Raw genomic sequence first — 19,101 nt, forward strand, 5'->3', positions numbered from 1 at the left:
CTGGCTTCTGGTACCCCAGTGCAGTGGGAGGGCTTTGTAAACAGGGCTTTGTGTATGCCTGATGGGGGACAGGGAGAGCCCGTTCCCCGGACACCCAGCGTTAAAGGCAGGTATGAGGAGGTGCATGGGGAGCTGGCCAATGCAGCCACCTAACTATTTTCGGGAAGCTCCAACAAGCATCCTCTTGGTGTCAAGGAGACTGCTGGCTGGGTGTTTTGCTGCCTTGTCCTGGAGCCCGGATTTGGGTATAGGAGATAGCCAAGTCCTCCTCAATAGAAGCGTGTAAGTATGTTTTGGGGGGTAGATTTTTACATCCCAGAAGTGTCAGCACCTGGCCCAGAGGAGTGACCATTCCCCACTGTCCATTGGGGACAATGTTAAAGGTGAACATGCCTTGGCCATGCAAGGCACATGTACTTAATTTGATTGGGTAAAAACCACAGGGCAGACTTACCCCATGTGGTAATGTATATTGGAGTAACATAAAAGAAGGTATGCAAGCATGTCTTCTGTGTATCTTTTTGAACATCAAGAAGGATTGTACTACTGTGACCATCTGTGTGCTGACCCCCTTAAGTCTTTTTGAAGACTATTTGAGCAACAACAGAATTGTGCCAAATGATATTCTGTACTCCTGTTCTGGATTGAGCCCAGTGTCTCCAAGCTCAAGCCCTCTGCCAGCTAACATGCAGGGCCTGGTCCGTAGGGAGGGATCAGTGAGTATCAGCCAACACCAATCAGGATGTGCGGCTGCAGACTGTTTACGCATACACAGCAGAGGCAGTTCCAGGTGCCGACATAGGAGCCTGGGAAAAGTGGTTCCAAGTGCCAGTGTAGGAGCTAGGGTGTACGTAACCAGTACCAAGCACCGATAGTAGGAGTTTGGTGGTGGCAGCAATGCTACACATCCACTGCGCATTGGGTGGAGTCAGTAACAGTCGGTGGGGATAAAAACTAATCCGTGATCAGGTGGCGAGCTGAGGTTCTCCGGTCCCAGCACACATGGTCTATACATATACTCAGGTCATACTAGCTGCACCCTGCTGTGATCTCACACTCTCCAGATCTCCATCTCAGTATGTGTAACAGAGTGTAGGCATGGGCTATACCAGGGGTAGTCAACCTCGGACCTCGTGAGCTACCAACAGTTCACGTTTTCCAGGTCACCCAGCATGTGCACAGGTGTATTCATTACTAACTAACACATTTGAAAATTCCCAAGGTGGAGCTAATTATATCACTTGTGATTCTTTGAGGAGACCTGCAAAACATGCACCGTTGGTAGCTCTTGAGGACCAGGGTTGGCTACCACTGGTCTATACATTATATCACACACAGGTCATACTAGCTGTATCCTGCTGTGTCCTCACACTCTCCGTATCTCCATCTCAGTATGTGTAACAGAGTGCAGGCATGGTCTATACATTATATCACACACAGGTCATACTAGCTGCATCCTGCTGTGTCCTCACACTCTCCATATCTCCATCTCAGTATGTGTAACAGAGTGCAGGCATGGTCTATACATTATATCACACACAGGACATACTAGCTGTACCCTGCTGTGTCCTCACACTCTCCATATCTCCATCTCAGTATGTGTAACAGAGTGCAGGCATGGTCTATACATTATATCACACACAGGTCATACTAGCTGTATCCTGCTGTGTCCTCACACTCTCCATATCTCCATCTCAGTATGTGTAACAGAGTGCAGGCATGGTCTATACATTATATCACACACAGGACATACTAGCTGTAACCTGCTGTGTCCTCACACTCTCCAGATCTCCATCTCAGTATGTGTAACAGAGTGTAGGCATGGGCTATACCAGGGGTAGTCAACCTCGGTCCTCGTGAGCTACCAACAGTTCACGTTTTCCAGGTCACCCAGCATGTGCACAGGTGTATTCATTACTAACTAACACATTTGAAAATTCCCCAGGTGGAGCTAATTATATCACTTGTGATTCTTTGAGGAGACCTGCAAAACATGCACCGTTGGTAGCTCTTGAGGACCAGGGTTGGCTACCACTGGTCTATACATTATATCACACACAGGTCATACTAGCTGTATCCTGCTGTGTCCTCACACTCTCCGTATCTCCATCTCAGTATGTGTAACAGAGTGCAGGCATGGTCTATACATTATATCACACACAGGTCATACTAGCTGCATCCTGCTGTGTCCTCACACTCTCCATATCTCCATCTCAGTATGTGTAACAGAGTGCAGGCATGGTCTATACATTATATCACACACAGGACATACTAGCTGTACCCTGCTGTGTCCTCACACTCTCCATATCTCCATCTCAGTATGTGTAACAGAGTGCAGGCATGGTCTATACATTATATCACACACAGGTCATACTAGCTGTATCCTGCTGTGTCCTCACACTCTCCATATCTCCATCTCAGTATGTGTAACAGAGTGCAGGCATGGTCTATACATTATATCACACACAGGTCATACTAGCTGTAACCTGCTGTGTCCTCACACTCTCCATATCTCCATCTCAGTATGTGTAACAGAGTGCAGGCATGGTCTATACATTATATCACACACAGGACATACTAGCTGTATCCTGCTGTGTCCTCACACTCTCCATATCTCCATCTCAGTATGTGTAACAGAGTGCAGGCATGGTCTATACATTATATCACACACAGGTCATACTAGCTGTATCCTGCTGTGTCCTCACACTCTCCGTATCTCCATCTCAGTATGTGTAACAGAGAGCAGGCATGGTCTATACATTATATCACACACAGGACATACTAGCTGTATCCTGCTGTGTCCTCACACTCTCCATATCTCCATCTCAGTATGTGTAACAGAGTGCAGGCATGGTCTATACATTATATCACACACAGGACATACTAGCTGCATCCTGCTGTGTCCTCACACTCTCCATATCTCCATCTCAGTATGTGTAACAGAGTGCAGGCATGGTCTATACATTATATCACACACAGGACATACTAGCTGCATCCTGCTGTGTCCTCACACTCTCCGTATCTCCATCTCAGTATGTGTAACAGAGAGCAGGCATGGTCTATACATTATATCACACACAGGACATACTAGCTGTATCCTGCTGTGTCCTCACACTCTCCATATCTCCATCTCAGTATGTGTAACAGAGTGCAGGCATGGTCTATACATTATATCACACACAGGACATACTAGCTGTATCCTGCTGTGTCCTCACACTCTCCGTATCTCCATCTCAGTATGTGTAACAGAGAGCAGGCATGGTCTATACATTATATCACACACAGGACATACTAGCTGTATCCTGCTGTGTCCTCACACTCTCCATATCTCCATCTCAGTATGTGTAACAGAGTGCAGGCATGGTCTATACATTATATCACACACAGGACATACTAGCTGTATCCTGCTGTGTCCTCACACTCTCCATATCTCCATCTCAGTATGTGTAACAGAGTGCAGGCATGGTCTATACATTATATCACACACAGGACATACTAGCTGTAACCTGCTGTGTCCTCACACTCTCCATATCTCCATCTCAGTATGTGTAACAGAGTGTAGGCATGGTCTATACATTATATCACACACAGGTCATACTAGCTGCATCCTGCTGTGTCCTCACACTCTCCATATCTCCATCTCAGTATGTGTAACAGAGTGCAGGCATGGTCTATACATTATATCACACACAGGACATACTAGCTGCATCCTGCTGTGTCCTCACACTCTCCATATCTCCATCTCAGTATGTGTAACAGAGTGCAGGCATGGTCTATACATTATATCACACACAGGTCATACTAGTTGCATCCTGCTGTGACCTCACACTCTCCATATCTCCATCTCAGTATGTGTAACAGAGTGCAGGCATGGTCTATACATTATATCACACACAGGTCATACTAGTTGCATCCTGCTGTGTCCTCACACTCTCCGGATCTCTATCTCAGTAAATGTAAAATAACCAGTTTGTATCTCTCTAGGAATTGATATCTTCACTGGAGGTTAGATACGCTCTAACCTCTAAGGGGATCTACTGGAACATGCAAAAGAACCAGCTGGACTCAAATGAATCAGCAAAAACACAATGGAACAGAAGAATCCACATTTTAAACAATCGGAATCCACCATTGCTCTCGCTGTGGACCTCCAGGCAGAAATGTAATACTTTCCTAAAAGATATTTATACAGGTGTGGTTCATATCTCTGGTAAAACAGAATAAAATCAGTACAAGAAATCACATGCAAAGATGTTATTACCATCAGTGATCATTGATTATGTCAGGCAATAGTGGTCAGGAAGGATCATGGGTAATATCCCATTGAAGGGCATGAGAAGGACCATCGACAAAGGTCATTTTTGTAGTGGACAGTAAAGAACATGAGTAGCTGGTAGCTAACAAAGATATGATGAGTGTGGGGAGGAGACTGGTCAGATCTCTGGGCTGGTAACACATAGTAACATGATGTGAGGAGGAGAGCAGGAGTATAATAGGGGCTGATGGCTCCTGATGTATGAGATACACCAGAGAGTGTGGGGAGGAGACTGGTCAGATCTCTGGGCTGGTAACACACAGTGACATGATGTGAGGAGGAGAGCAGCAGTATAATAGGGGCTGATGGCTCCTCATGTATGACATACACCAGAGAGTGTGGAGAGGAGACTGGACAGATCTCTTGGCTGGTAACACGTAGTAACATGATGTGAGGGGGAGAGCAGGAGTATAATAGGGGCTGATGTCTCCTGATGTATGAGATACACCAGAGAGTGTGGAGAGGAAACTGGTCAGATCTCTGGGCTGGTAACACACAGTGACATGATGTGAGGGGGAGAGCAGGAGTATAATAGGGGCTGATGGCTCCTGACTCCCCCACTGTGCATATACATTTTACTCATTAGTTTGTACTGACAGAGCATGGTGTAGGATAAGAGATTGCTGTAGTGACTGAACAGAGTATGTGACTCTTTTCTGCAATAAGTGTTTATTACTTACCTGTGCTGATATCTGTAGGGATTTCCTCCTCTTTACACTTCTGATCACCCCTCTCATACGTCTCTTCTTCTCCATCTGTATCTTCTACCTTTATATCAGTCACATACGTCTCTTCTTCTCCCTCTAGATCTTCTGTCTTCATATTAGGGATGTGCAGGCTCGGTTCTACTCGGTTCCGTTCGGTTTTTTTTACCGAATCTTATTGGCTATCCAAAACTCGTGACAGCTGAAACCCAATAAGATTCGGTAAAAAAAAACGAACGGAACCGAGTAGAACCGAGCCTGCACATCCCTACTTCATATCAGTCACATACGTCTCTTCTCCCTCTATATCTTCTGTCTTCATATCAGTCACATACGTCTCTTCTCCCTCTATATCTTCTGTCTTCATATCAGTCACATACATCTCTTCTCCCTCTATATATTATGTCTTCATATCAGTCACATACGTCTCTTCTTCTCCCTCTGTATCTTCTACCTTAATATCAGCAAGATCTTCACTCTAAATGACCCATAAAATAATCAAGTCTAATTTAATTGAGAATAAACAGTAAAGTAATCAGTTTATAATACACACACATATTCTCTATAGATCATATAGTCACAGTCACTTTGGTATACTGGTATCTACCTGATGCTCCTGTGGGGTCCTGTGACTCTCCTCTGTACAATCCTGTGAATAAAGATGATGGGGACATCTCTCTGTGGTATTTCTATTACTGGGTCCATCTATAGGAAACACAGTGACTGAGTACATTGTATATATGTGCTTATCAGGTAATGTGTGTATATAGGGCTCCCATACCTGCTCTACCCTGTACAATAAATGACAGTCTCCTCTTACCCAGTGATGTGAGGGGCCGGTGATTCTCCATCATCACGTCCTTGTACAGACCCTTGTTCCATTATATATACCCCCTCCCGCATGAAGACATAGACAGTGACATCCTGACACCTTATAGGAATCTGACACACACAATGATACAGTCATCACCCAGACACATCCCCTAGTTGTACTGTCAAGTATTATTACTATAGATATAAGTGATGTCACTGTGACACTCTCAGATACCCTCACCTCCCCAGTCATGTCCCTGTATTATTACTATAGATATAAGTGATGTCACTGTGACACTCCCAGATCCCTTGACCTCTCCAGTCATGTCCCTGTATTATTACCAGTGCTATTTTGGTAGAAAAATAGGTGGGTTGAACCATTCTTGGGGGAATGGGCTGTGGGCAAAACTAAAATTGGGGTGGGGCATCAGCTGGTGCATAACCAATTTTTTTTTTAAATTTGAAGTTTGGGTTGTGGGTAGGGAGCGCTGGACCAAGCTGGTATGCAGGGCAGGAAGGGCTGGACTAAGGGTGGTCTGGATCTATTGGAGGCACAGGGATGTCTAGACATGGTGAGGGGGTGGCAAATGAAAGGGAAGGTTGGAGCTTAATGGGGGGCACAGGACAGGGAAGGCTGGACGAGGGAGCCACATGGTAGGGAATGCTGGACTGGAGGACACATGGTAGGGAGGGGTGGACCTGGGTGGGCACAGTGCAGGGAATGCTGGACCTGGGGGGAGGCATAGGGCAGGGAATGCTGTACCAATGGGGAGAGGGCAGGGAACACTGGTCTGTGAGGGAACTTGGAGGGAACGGTGGACTGGGGGCAGGGAGCACAGGGCAAGGAACACTGTAACTGACCTCTGGATTGGGGGGGTGTGACCGGACGCCTTTCGCATAGGCTGTCCCTGGTCATGGGTTAGCGCTTTTGGACTCCCACTCACCGTCAGTGACTGCCTGTCACTGACTCCGCCCACTGCGCTGTGGGCGTGTAACGATGCTGCCACCACCAAACTCTACCATTGGCATTTGGAACCACTTCTGCTGCGTATGCGTTTGATTAACTGCGGACACACCTCCTGTTTGGTGTCGGCTGTTCCCACCTGATCCCTCGCAATGGACCAGGTCTGCACGGTAGCTTGGCAGAGGGCTTGAACTTGGAGACGCGGAGTTCTTACCCAGAACAGCTGGAGAACAGAATAGCGTTTGGCGCAATTCTTTTGGTCGCAGGGTACACATGTAGTAGAATGTAAAGGCAAAGGTGTTTATTGCTCTCAGTCTTAAAAAAGACCCTCCCTTCGGATTGAAGGGGAATATCAGCATAAAAGATGTTACAGGAATCAAACAGCAGGTCTCCTGCTCACAGGATTTTCAAAGATGTACACATACAGGGCTCACAGGCCCTCTTTTTATGTCATTCTAACACACACTCCACAGGGGGTAAGCCCGCCCTGTGGTTTCCAACCAATCATCATAAGTGCATGACCTGTGCATGTGCTAGCCTGCCACAGTTAGCTGGCTGTCTTAGCCAGCTTCCTATGCACCCCCTCATACCACTTCCAGGCATGAGGCTGCATTGGAGAACATTTTATTCCCCTAGTGAAGAGGCTGGGGGACCCAGCAGCCCACAGAGAGCTCCGGATCCCCCTGAACCTCCAAAGACCACAGGTAAGTGCATTTTCTTAAATTATACATTTAAAATTATACCTTGCACATACAATTTATATACAAATTTTATTTAACATTATGTACCCAGGGGTGTGATTTTTATACTGTGCCCAGCGCTCAGCTTTACTTAACTCAGCCCTTCCATGCTGGGACACTGGGAGCCGAGGTCCCAGTCCCCAGCATCTGGCTTTCAGCTCTGCAGCCTGGGACCTATGCCCTGGCTGCAGCAGCGTTAACTTTTGTTCAGCAGCGTTCATCCGCTGCTACCTCCTCAGTGCTGGGGGTCCAGGGAGCTGGCTCTCCCTTCCCCCCAGCGTGCAGGCACCTAGCCCCTGCAGCGCACTGCTGTGGCTCCCTCTGTGGTCTGCTCACAACGCTGGGGGTCCGAGGAGACCCCCAGCGTGCAGCCACTCTGCCATGCTGCTGGGTCGTGGGGAGTTAGGTTCCCAGCATCGCGCACAGTGGCCTCGGTGCCGCGCACTGGTGGTTAACCAGTGCCGTGCAGGGAGCCGGCTAGCCCGGTCTCCCTGCATGCGGCGCTTAGCCCTGCAGTCCGGGACATTCGTCCCAGCTGCAGCAGCTTCCTGCCACCCTGGGGCGCCGAGAGCGCTGCTCCTGGTCCCCAGCAGCCAGCCCTGCCGACTCTGGAGGTGGCCCCGGGGGCTGTAGTACAATACGCAGCCCCCCGGCGCCTACCACCTTGCTGGGTAGCTGGGGCGGCGGGAGCTGCGCTCCCAGCCCCCAGCAGTCGGCATCCAGCCCTGTGGAGCTGGAGTGTCGGGAGCCAGGCTCTCGGACCCCAGCGTGGAACCTTCATTGACGCGCCACCGCCGGAGATGATCCGGGGCCGGGGCGCCGTCATACAGCCCCCACCGAGGGGTTAACACGGTGCCGCGGCCATCGGACAGGGTCCGGGCAACGGCAGCATAAAACATTAAACACTCGGCGCCTAGCGCCGGTAACATATTTAAAAGATGGTGCCTAGCGCCGATAATACAATTAAATGTGGCACCTAGCGCCCATAGTTCATTTTTAAAAAAATGGCGCTGCAGCACAGGGGGTTAACCCCTTCAGTGCCGCGGCAGCCATTAACCACGTGTGGCCCAGCCTCCGGCCACATTGAGGATAAGTACCGGACCCGCATCCGTCCAGGAATGACAGCCATCAGTGCCGGCTCCGGTTGTCTTAGCACTCTGCAGGTCCGTATGAGTGCGACAGTGCACTGCGCCCTGTGCGACACAGCCACACCTTCCCTCCCCCCTCACTTTTCCTTGATCATAAAGCTTCCTCATCAGTGGCTGGGTGGAGGGTGGGGATGTCCTCTGGAGCCGGCCACATACAGTTCGCACTGCACGAGATAGTCCTGACAGTCATCTAGATTGAGGGACAGCCTCAGCATTTCAAAAAAGATGCCGACTGCGAGCCAATCACAGCTCGCAGACCGGCAGCCGCTCCTGATTGGCTGTTGGGTCAACAAGCTATGATTGTCTCATGGCTGGCAGCTTATCTGAAATGCTGCGGCTGTCCCTTTCTTCTTGATGATTGCCATTGTAGCATGGCTGCCGGTCCGGCACCAATTACTCATTTTTGCAAGTGCCACTAAAATCCTCTTTGCAGACAGGTTCAGGAACACCGTACCCGATAACGTAATTTTGCTAAAGAGCTTCAGGAAGTGTGTTCCTGACCGTTCCCCCTGAAAAATATCCTTGATTATTACTATAGATATAAGGGATGTCACACTGACACTTCCAGATCCCCTCACCTCCCCAGTCATGTCCCTGTATTATTACTATAGATATAAGTGATGTCACTGTGACACTCCCAGATCCCCTCACCTCTCCAGTCATGTCCCTGTATTATTACTATAGATATAAGTGATGTCACTGTGACACTCCCAGATCCCCTCACCTCCCCAGTCATGTCCCTGTGTTATTACTATAGATATAAGTGATGTCACTGTGACACTCCCAGATCCCCTCACCTCCCCAGTCATGTCCCTGTATTATTACTATAGATATAAGTGATGTCACTGTGACACTCCCAGATCCCCTCATCTCCAGTCATGTCCCTGTATTATTGCTATTGATGTAAATGATGTCACTGTGGCACTCCCAGATCTTCTAACTTCCCCAGGATTTAGGGGTCGATCCAATTAGACATGACAGTCGCATCCATGAGTAAGTACAGCTATATACCGCACTTACGGTGCCACCACACTCATATAAATATCCACGGTTGCGGGGCTAGATCGGACCATGAGCGGAGCAGGTTGCGGGTAAGTTGGTGGCGATTTCATGCCGTCGCAGCGGTAACTCACCCCTTTGCGTCTAATTGAATCAAAGCCATAGTATTCCCAGTCATTTCACTCCTGTCTTTGTCTTTACTATAGCATATACACTAGATAAGCTCACTTAAAAAAACAGGGATCATACTTAAACGTGCACCACCGAAAGATGTACTTTGAAATCTGAGAGCTCTCATGGTAAAGGTTGTTTTAAATTACAAAAAAACCCTCTATTTACTCAGGTAGTTACTGTAAGAGGCAATAGGTGTATGTGTGTGTGTAGGTGGTCGAGTGATAAGTGAGGGGTTATATTTTGCAACAAAGGTTAGTTTCTTTTTATCACTCTATACCAGCTCTAAGAAATATGGTGATAGAGAATCAGCCCTTAGTCACATCTCCATCTAACACCACTAGTAATACATGTGTCCTGTTATTCCCTAATAACTACAGGGATATTACATCTGATTCTCCATCTACCACTGATCTGTATTATTGTATTACTGAGAATCAGCCCTTAGACACATCTCCATCTAACACCACTAGTAATACATGTGTCCTGTTATTCCCTAATAACTACAGGGATATTACATCTGATGCTCCATCTACCACTGATCTGTATTATTGTATTACTGAGAATCAGCCCTTAGACACATCTCCATCTAACACCACTAGTAATACATGTGTCCTGTTATTCCCTAATAACTACAGGGTTATTACATCTGATGCTCCATCTACCACTGATCTGTATTATTATATTACTGAGAATCAGCCCTTAGTCACATCTCCATCTAACACCACTAGTAATACATGTGTCCTGTTATTCCCTAATAACTACAGGGATATTACATCTGATGCTCCATCTACCACTGATCTGTATTATTGTATTACTGAGAATCAGCCCTTAGTCACATCTCCATCTAACACCACTAGTAATACATATGTCCTGTTATTCCCTAATAACTACAGGGATATTACATCTGATTCTCCATCTACCACTGATCTGTATTATTGTATTACTGAGAATCAGCCCTTAGACACATCTCCATCTAACACCACTAGTAATACATGTGTCCTGTTATTCCCTAATAACTACAGGGATATTACATCTGATGCTCCATCTACCACTGATCTGTATTATTGTATTACTGAGAATCAGCCCTTAGACACATCTCCATCTAACACCACTAGTAATACATGTGTCCTGTTATTCCCTAATAACTACAGGGTTATTACATCTGATGCTCCATCTACCACTGATCTGTATTATTATATTACTGAGAATCAGCCCTTAGTCACATCTCCATCTAACACCACTAGTAATACATGTGTCCTGTTATTCCCTAATAACTACAGGGATATTACATCTGATGCTCCATCTACCACTGATCTGTATTATTGTATTACTGAGAATCAGCCCTTAGTCACATCTCCATCTAACACCACTAGTAATACATGTGTCCTGTTATTCCCTAATAACTACAGGGTTATTACAGATGATGCTCCATCTACCACTGATCTGTATTATTGTATTACTGAGAATCAGCCCTTAGTCACATCTCCATCTGACACCACTAGTAATACATGTGCCCTGTTATTCCCTAATAACTACAGGGTTATTACATCTGATTCTCCATCTACCACTGATCTGTATTATTGTATTACTGAGAATCAGCCCTTAGTCACATCTCCATATAACACCACTAGTAATACATATGTCCTGTTATTCCCTAATAACTACAGGGTTATTACAGCTGATGCTCCATCTACCACTGATCTGTATTATTGTATTACTGAGAATCATCCCTTAGTCACATCTCCATCTAACACCACTAGTAATACATGTGCCCTGTTATTCCCTAATAACTACAGGGTAATTACAGCTGATGCTCCATCTACCACTGATCTGTATTATTGTATTACTGAGAATCAGCCCTTAGTCACATCTCCATCTAACACCACTAGTAATACATGTGCCCTGTTATTCCCTAATAACTACAGGGTAATTACAGCTGATGCTCCATCTACCACTGATCTGTATTATTGTATTACTGAGAATCAGCCCTTAGTCACATCTCCATCTAACACCACTAGTAATACATGTGCCCTGTTATTCCCTAATAACTACAGGGATATTACATCTGATGCTCCATCTACCACTGATCTGTATTATTGTATTACTGAGAATCAGCCCTTAGTCACATCTCCATCTAACACCACTAGTAATATATGTATCCTGTTATTCCCTAATAACTACAGGGTTATTACATCTGATGCTCCATCTACCACTGATCTGTATTATTGTATTACTGAGAATCAGACCATAGTCACATCTCCATCTAACACCACTAGTAATACATGTATCCTGTTATTCCCTAATAACTACAGGGTTATTACATCTGATGCTCCATCTACCACTGATCTGTATTATTGTATTACTGAGAATCAGACCATAGTCACATCTCCATCTAACACCACTAGTAATACATGTGTCCTGTTATTCCCTAATAACTACAGAGTTATTACAGCTGATGCTCCATCTACCACTGATCTGTATTATTGTATTACTGAGAATCAGACCTTAGTCACATCTCCATATAACACCACTAGTAATACATGTGTCCTGTTATTCCCTAATAACTACAGAGTTATTACAGCTGATGCTCCATCTACCACTGATCTGTATTATTGTATTACTGAGAATCAGACCTTAGTCACATCTCCATCTAACACCACTAGTAATACACATGTCCTGTTATTCCCTAATAACTACAGAGTTATTGCAGCTGATGCTCCATCTACCACTGATCTTTATTAGTGTATTACTGAGAATGATATTAGTGGTATTGGCCAACGAAGAGGAAATTGTTACATATATGTGCATCTAAATTGGCTAAAAATGTATGGGATGTACTAAGGGCCACATCTGTGAGGGAACCTGGCAATCGGTCCCTCGTTTCATCCTCGTCTACCGTATATCCAGAGGCCAGACTTTGTGAGGGAGAAAACACAATAAAGAACATTATTTTAGTCTGGATCTTATTTATTAATGTGTGACATCCTGTACAAGGAGACGGCTGGAATACGGGAATAATAATAAATCACAGGATAGTGACAATCTTACCTGTGGGAATGTTCTTATGTCTACTTTAGGCGTCCGCAATCATCAAAGGTTGGGAGGGGGCACTAGGAAAGAGATAATTCTCTTTAGTCTAACACAGGTTGTAACCATAGTATCAGAACCCCTAACACTAAAGTCGGTTACACACTCACATACTGTGTATATGTGTGTGTATATATATATATATACACAGTCAGGTGCATAAATATTGGGACATTGACAGAATTCTCATATTTTGGCCTCTATTCACCACCACAATGGCTTTGAAACGAAACAAACAAGATGTGCTTTAACTGCAGACTTTCAGATTTAATTTGAGGGTAATTACATCTAAATCAGGTGAACGGTGTAGGAATTACAACGGTTTCTATATGTGCCTCCCACTTTTTAAGGGGACAAAAGTAATGGAACTATCAACTCAAAAGCTATTTCATGGACAGGTGTGGGCTATTCCTTCGTTATTTCATTATCAATTAAGCAGGTAAAAAGTCTGGAGTTGAATCTAGGTGTGACATTTGCATTTGGAATCAGTTGCTGTTGACTCTCAATATGACATCCAAAGAGCTGTCACTATCAGTGAAGCAAGCCATCTTTAGGCTGAAAAATCAAAACAAACCCATCAGAGAGATAGCAAAAACATTAGGTGTGGCCAAATCAACCGTTTGGAACATTCTTAATAAGAAAGAACGCATCGGAGAGCTCAGCAACACCAAAAGACCCGGAAGACCACGGAAAACAACTGTGGTGGATGACAGAAGAATTATTTCCCTGGTGAAGAAAAACCCCTTCACAACAGTTGGCCAAATCAAGAACACTCTCCAGGAGGTAGATGTATATGTGTCAAAGTCAACAATCAAGAGAAGACTTCACAAGAGTGAATATAGAGGGTTCACCACAAGATGTAAACCATTGATGAGCCACATAAACAGGAAGACCAGATTAGAGTTTGCCAAACAACATCTAAAAAAGCCATTACAGTTCTGGAACAACATCCTATGGACAGATGAGACAAAGATCAACTTGTACCAGAGTGATGGGAAGAGAAGAGTATGGAGAAGGAAAGGAACTGCTCATGATCCAAAACATACCACCTCATCAGTGAAGCATGGTGGTGGTAGTGTCATGGCGTCGGCATGTATGGCTGCCAATGGAACTGGTTCCCTTGTATTTATTGATGATGTGACTGCTGACAAAAGCAGCAGAATGAATCTGAAGTGTTTCGGGCAATATTATATGCTCATATTCAGTCAAATGCTTCAGAACTCATTGGACGGCGCTTCACAGTGCAGATAGACAATGACCCGAAGCATACTGCAAAAGCAACCAAAGAGTTTTTTAAGGCTAAAAAGTGGAATGTTATGCAATGGCCAAGTCAATCCCCTGACCTGAATCCGATTGAGCATGCATTTCACTGGATGAAGACAAAACTGAAGGGAAAATGCCCCAAGAACAAGCAGGAACTGAAGACATTTACAGTAGAGGCCTGGCAGAGCATCACCAGCAGGGCCGGATTAACGGAGGGGGCGACAGGGGCGATCGTCCCTGGGCCCCCACACGTTAAGGGCCCCCACACCCATCCGGGTTAAAGTGGACCGAGGAGGCGGAAATAGTATCGCCTCCTCCGGCCAACCTAACCCCGGCGCCGCAGGGAGGCTCCTTTCACCAGGCGCCCGCTGTAAACAGCGGGCACCCGGCTCCCTCCCTGCAGCACAGCCAGTCGGAGGCTTGAGCTCACATGAGCTCCAGCTTCCGGCTCATGCAGAGCACTATGTCATGACGTCTCTGCCATAGTGTGGAGGAGCAGCCGAGCGGACAGCAGCGTACGCGGGGCTAAGGTTAAGGTAAGTATGAGCATTTATTTTATTTTTTTTAGTGCAAGCGGCCTACTGGGGGCATTACTGGCGGGGGGCATTACTAAAGGGGACATTACACGGGTGGGAGCATTACACATTACACCTGGGGCATTACTCGGGGAGAAGAGAGGCATTACTACTGGGGGCATTACTGGTGGGGGGCATTATTCAGGGGGGAGCATTACTACTGGGGCATTACTCGGGGAGGGGGGAGGCATTACTACTGGGGGCATTACTGGGGGGGAATTACTACTGGGAACATTACGGGGGGGAAGCATTACTGCTGGGGGCATCTCAATTGGGGGCACTACTAGAGAGGGAGCATTAGTATTGGGGGCACTAATGGGCATTACTACTGGGGGCATTTCTACAGAGGGCTCTACTAAAGGGGGAATTACTACTGGGGGCATTACTATTGTGGGGCACAACTGCATGGGTATTTCTACTGGGGGATTTATACAGGGGGCATTACTACTAGGGCACATGCCCAATTACTACTGGGGGGGCATTACTATTTGGGGCACAACTACAGGGGTATTACTACTGGGGGCATTTATACAGAGGGCATTACTACAGGGGGCACTACTAATGGGAGTATTGCATAGGGGGCACTACTACTGGGTGCACTGCATACGGGGCACTACCACTGTGGGCACTGACACTACTGGGGGCTCTGCATAAGGTCCCCATTGCACATACCCCCAGTTTGTCACATTTAATAGGGGCACCCACAGACCTTAATCCGGCCCTGATCACCAGGGATGAAACCCAGCGTCTGGTGATGTCTATGTGTTCCAGACTTCAGGCTGTAATTGCCTGCAAAGGATTTGCAACAAAGTATTAAAAAGTGAAAGTTAGATTTAGGATTGTTTAGTTTGTCCCATTACTTTTGGCCCCTTAAAAAGTGGGAGGCACATATAGAAACCGTTGTAATTCCTACACCGTTCACCTGATTTGGATGTAATTACCCTCAAATTAAATCTGAAAGTCTGCAGTTAAATCACATCTTGTTTGTTTCATTTCAAAGCCATTGTGGTGGTGAATAGAGGCCAAAATATGAAAATTCTGTCAATGTCCCAATATTTATGCACCTGACTGTATATATATATATACACCAAGGGTGGGAGCACTGCTGCAAATAACTTAATTACTGGAAATTATATCATGTGATTAAAAACTCATAGACACATAAATAGGTTACACTATAATACACAAAACATAAAAAGGCCAAAAGGTCCTATTTTGTATCTAAAATCAAATGCACAGACACTTCAACTGGTCACCAACACTGTATTATACAGAGGGAATCTTCCTCCTTACACATATATATATATATATATATTCCCCATACCTCTGAGCACTGGGTGATGATGTATATGTCTGACCATAAATGATACAGATAATCACTATATACGTCTCCCATCACACAGCTGGTCAGTGCTGAGGGGTTATTGGCCCTGGTTAGACCAGGCTTTATATCCTCTTTCTGTTATGTTCTGTGTATTTCCTGACTTATTGCGCTATACAGATAACACCTCGGTCATTTCTTACTGACACTATTACGGGAGCCGAGGTGCCGCGAAGATGGCGCCGGAGCAATTTAAGGGAGGAGGGGCGCCCTGCGGCCCAGCGGCGGGAAAATGGGAGGACGGGCAGGTATGCGAAGGGCAGCCAGTAGAGGCCATCGGGGGCCGGCGCAGCGCAGCAGGGTTTAAATCGGGAGGAGGGCGGGGGGCCAAGGCATTCGCGGGTAGCAGCGCACAGAGCATTTCCCACTTACCTTCAGCGGCATGGAAGTACAGCAGGCACGTGCGGCGAGGAAGAGGGCCTTGCCCCAGCGTTTTCGGGAGGCATCCGAGCAGCGAGACTTGCAGCCCAGAGCGGTGCCCAGAGGAAGAAGCAGGCAGCAGCAGAGCTCTTCTAGGAAGCACGTGGTCGGAGCTCCCTCTGGTGGCCGGAGAGGTGCAAAGCGGCTGCACGAAAATAAAAGGAGACCAAGCATCAAGCAGCCAGACGGAGCTTCTAAAATCAAAGGGCGAGGGGGAGTACTTCCCAGCCAGGAGCTTTCGCAAGGGGTGAGTGGATGGCCGGCAATGTCAGATGATGTTCCGGCGGCTACAGAGTCAGATGGCCCCGAGTCGGGAGGGGGAAGAGCAGGACTGTTACCTGCGCCCACAACCTTGGATCACCCCCAGCTCTCCCATAGTGCCGGCGAGGCAAATCCCCACATTATATCCAGAACACAGAGACAATTCACCAAGAGGGTCAGAGGGGCAAGCGCAAAGGTTTGAAGACGCAGATGGTGAGCAGGATGCCACAGCAGGCTCACAGGGGGCATGGGTATACCTCGCCAATACACAGTTATTCCAAAGGGCAGCGCAGCCACCTTGTTTCACCCCGAGAAGCAGGGTGCGGCAGAGTGTGACCCACCGCAGCCAGCGGGAGGGCCAGTTGAACAGTACCCAATATCAATATCATGTCTCCCCGCAATACCTCTCCCCCCCCAGGAGCAGGCACCATTTCCCATCCCCCCATGGGAGCCTAAGGAGTCAATTATCGCCAGCAAGGTCAGCCCACCAGCAGTGCGCATCACCACAAGGGAGCAGTGCGCAGGACCAAGGCTGCCGATTCTGCGGCAGGCATTCAGACAAGCGTTTAACACAAGGGATGCAGAAGGACGTTCAGCTGTTTGTACAAAGTAGCAGAGACAACCACCGCAGCAGTCCACAGCGGCGGCAAATGCACCCCATCCCTCCTGTACATGCCTTCCCTATTTTTTTATGTATAACCTACCAACTTGTGGGTGGGTGGGTGGGAAATGCTCTGTGCGCTGCTACCCGCGAATGCCTTGGCCCCCCGCCCTCCTCCCGATTGAAACCCTTGTGCGCTGCGCCGGCCCCCGATGGCCTCTACTGGCTGCCCTTCGCCCCAGGTGTGAGAAAGGGGAGGACGGGCATACCTGCCCGTCCTCCCATTTTCCCGCCCCTGGCCCGCGGGGCGCCCCTCCTCCCTTAAATTGCTCCGGCGCCATCTTCACGGCACCTCGGCTCCCGTAAGGGGGAGAGGCCGACCCGCCTGTGTCCCGCTACCCAGCTGTCCCACCCATAAATCAAACTCAGAGACAGGAAATTTGGGATACCAAACTGGCCACAGCTTTATTTTCAACCTTATTAGCATACGCTGCAGGGCACCAAAATGAGCAGTGGGCAAGGCTATCTTCACTAGATTATTTTCCGGGGCGTGCCCCGCCTACCCAGTAGGCGCCCAGGCTACGCCCGTATTGGGAGCCGCCCCTGTGGCGCATATCACGCTCGCCTGGCACGCAGCCCCAGCGGCATAACCGTCCAAAGCTGGAACCGAGCGTGCAGCCATTCGCCGAGGGTGAATCTGCAAACCTCGGCTGGCTCCCCCCTTACCTCTGCCTTGCGCACTGCTTCATTCCTGTATAAAGAGAATACAACACCAGAGTTGTCTCTAGCTGTATTATAGTAACAAAAGGTTCTGCTCCTCCTGTATCATACCAACACTGGGGTCTGCTACATCTGTATGATAATGTAGCACCAGAGTCTCCTCCAGCTGTATTAGAGTAACAAAAAGTTCTGGCATCTGCTCTACCTGTATACTCAAAGTGCAGCATTAAAGGCTGCTCCAGCTGTATTATAGTAACACCAGTGGCTGTTACACCTGTATTATATAGAACACTGGTGTCTGATCTACCTGTATGATAATGATGAGGCACCACAGTCTGCTCCCCCTGTATAATAACAATAATAAATACCATCACCTGCTGCTTATTCCTACTGGGACCGTCACCCGGAAGCTGCAGTTATACAAGAAGACACGCCCCTCTATATAGCCACGCCCATCTCTCCTCCGTGTAGCTATGGCTACTGTCTGCCCCGCCCCTTCTATCATAGTGACCGCCCTCCTCTCATTCCTCTCAGTGCGGTGATTGGCAGCAGCGAGTAGCCAATCAGGCGGCTTAGTATAATGGTGTCCTCATGTACGGTGACCGGCGGCCATATTCTTATAGTCTCCCAGTCACAGAGCAGAGGGGGCGGGGCCACAAGGGCTTTAGCTGCCATTTTGTCATAGACATTCCTGAGAGTCGGAACCAGGTAACGTGTCCTGTATATATTATATTATTATTATATAGGGGAGAGGGGACCGTACAGTGATATATGAGGAGGAATAACACAGCTCCCAGCACACACTGATATGTGGTATTATTATTATATAGGGGAGAGGGGACTGTACAGTGATATATGAGGGGGAATAACACAGCTCCCAGCACACACTGATATGTGGTATTATTATTATATAGGGGAGAGAGGACCGTACAGTGA

General features: G+C 47.2%; 2 protein-coding genes and 1 long non-coding RNA gene across 3 annotated transcripts in view; 1 reads left to right on the forward strand and 2 right to left on the reverse strand.

Annotated features, from left to right (window-relative positions):
* The window catches only part of LOC148443293 (uncharacterized), a 75,007-nt gene that overhangs the window by 9,315 nt on the left and 46,591 nt on the right, over positions 1–19,101 (reverse strand). The window lies entirely within an intron of this gene.
* On the reverse strand, positions 5,245–12,969 carry LOC148443294 (uncharacterized). Its single transcript, XR_015875702.1, has 3 exons — positions 12,906–12,969; positions 5,627–5,724; positions 5,245–5,497 (listed from the first exon to the last, which is right to left on the reverse strand). It is a non-coding gene; the product is annotated as an uncharacterized LOC148443294 (long non-coding RNA).
* The window catches only part of LOC148443295 (uncharacterized), a 59,458-nt gene continuing 59,175 nt past the window's right edge, over positions 18,819–19,101 (forward strand). The window contains exon 1 of the mRNA XM_088463001.1: positions 18,819–18,873. The gene's annotated coding sequence lies outside the window, so the exon portion shown is untranslated. The remainder of the gene's footprint in view (positions 18,874–19,101) is intronic.

This window comes from Taudactylus pleione, unplaced genomic scaffold (genome assembly GCF_031769625.1).
Source record: "Taudactylus pleione unplaced genomic scaffold, aTauple2 ptg001312l, whole genome shotgun sequence".
NCBI classification, from domain to species: Eukaryota; Metazoa; Chordata; class Amphibia; order Anura; family Myobatrachidae; genus Taudactylus; species Taudactylus pleione.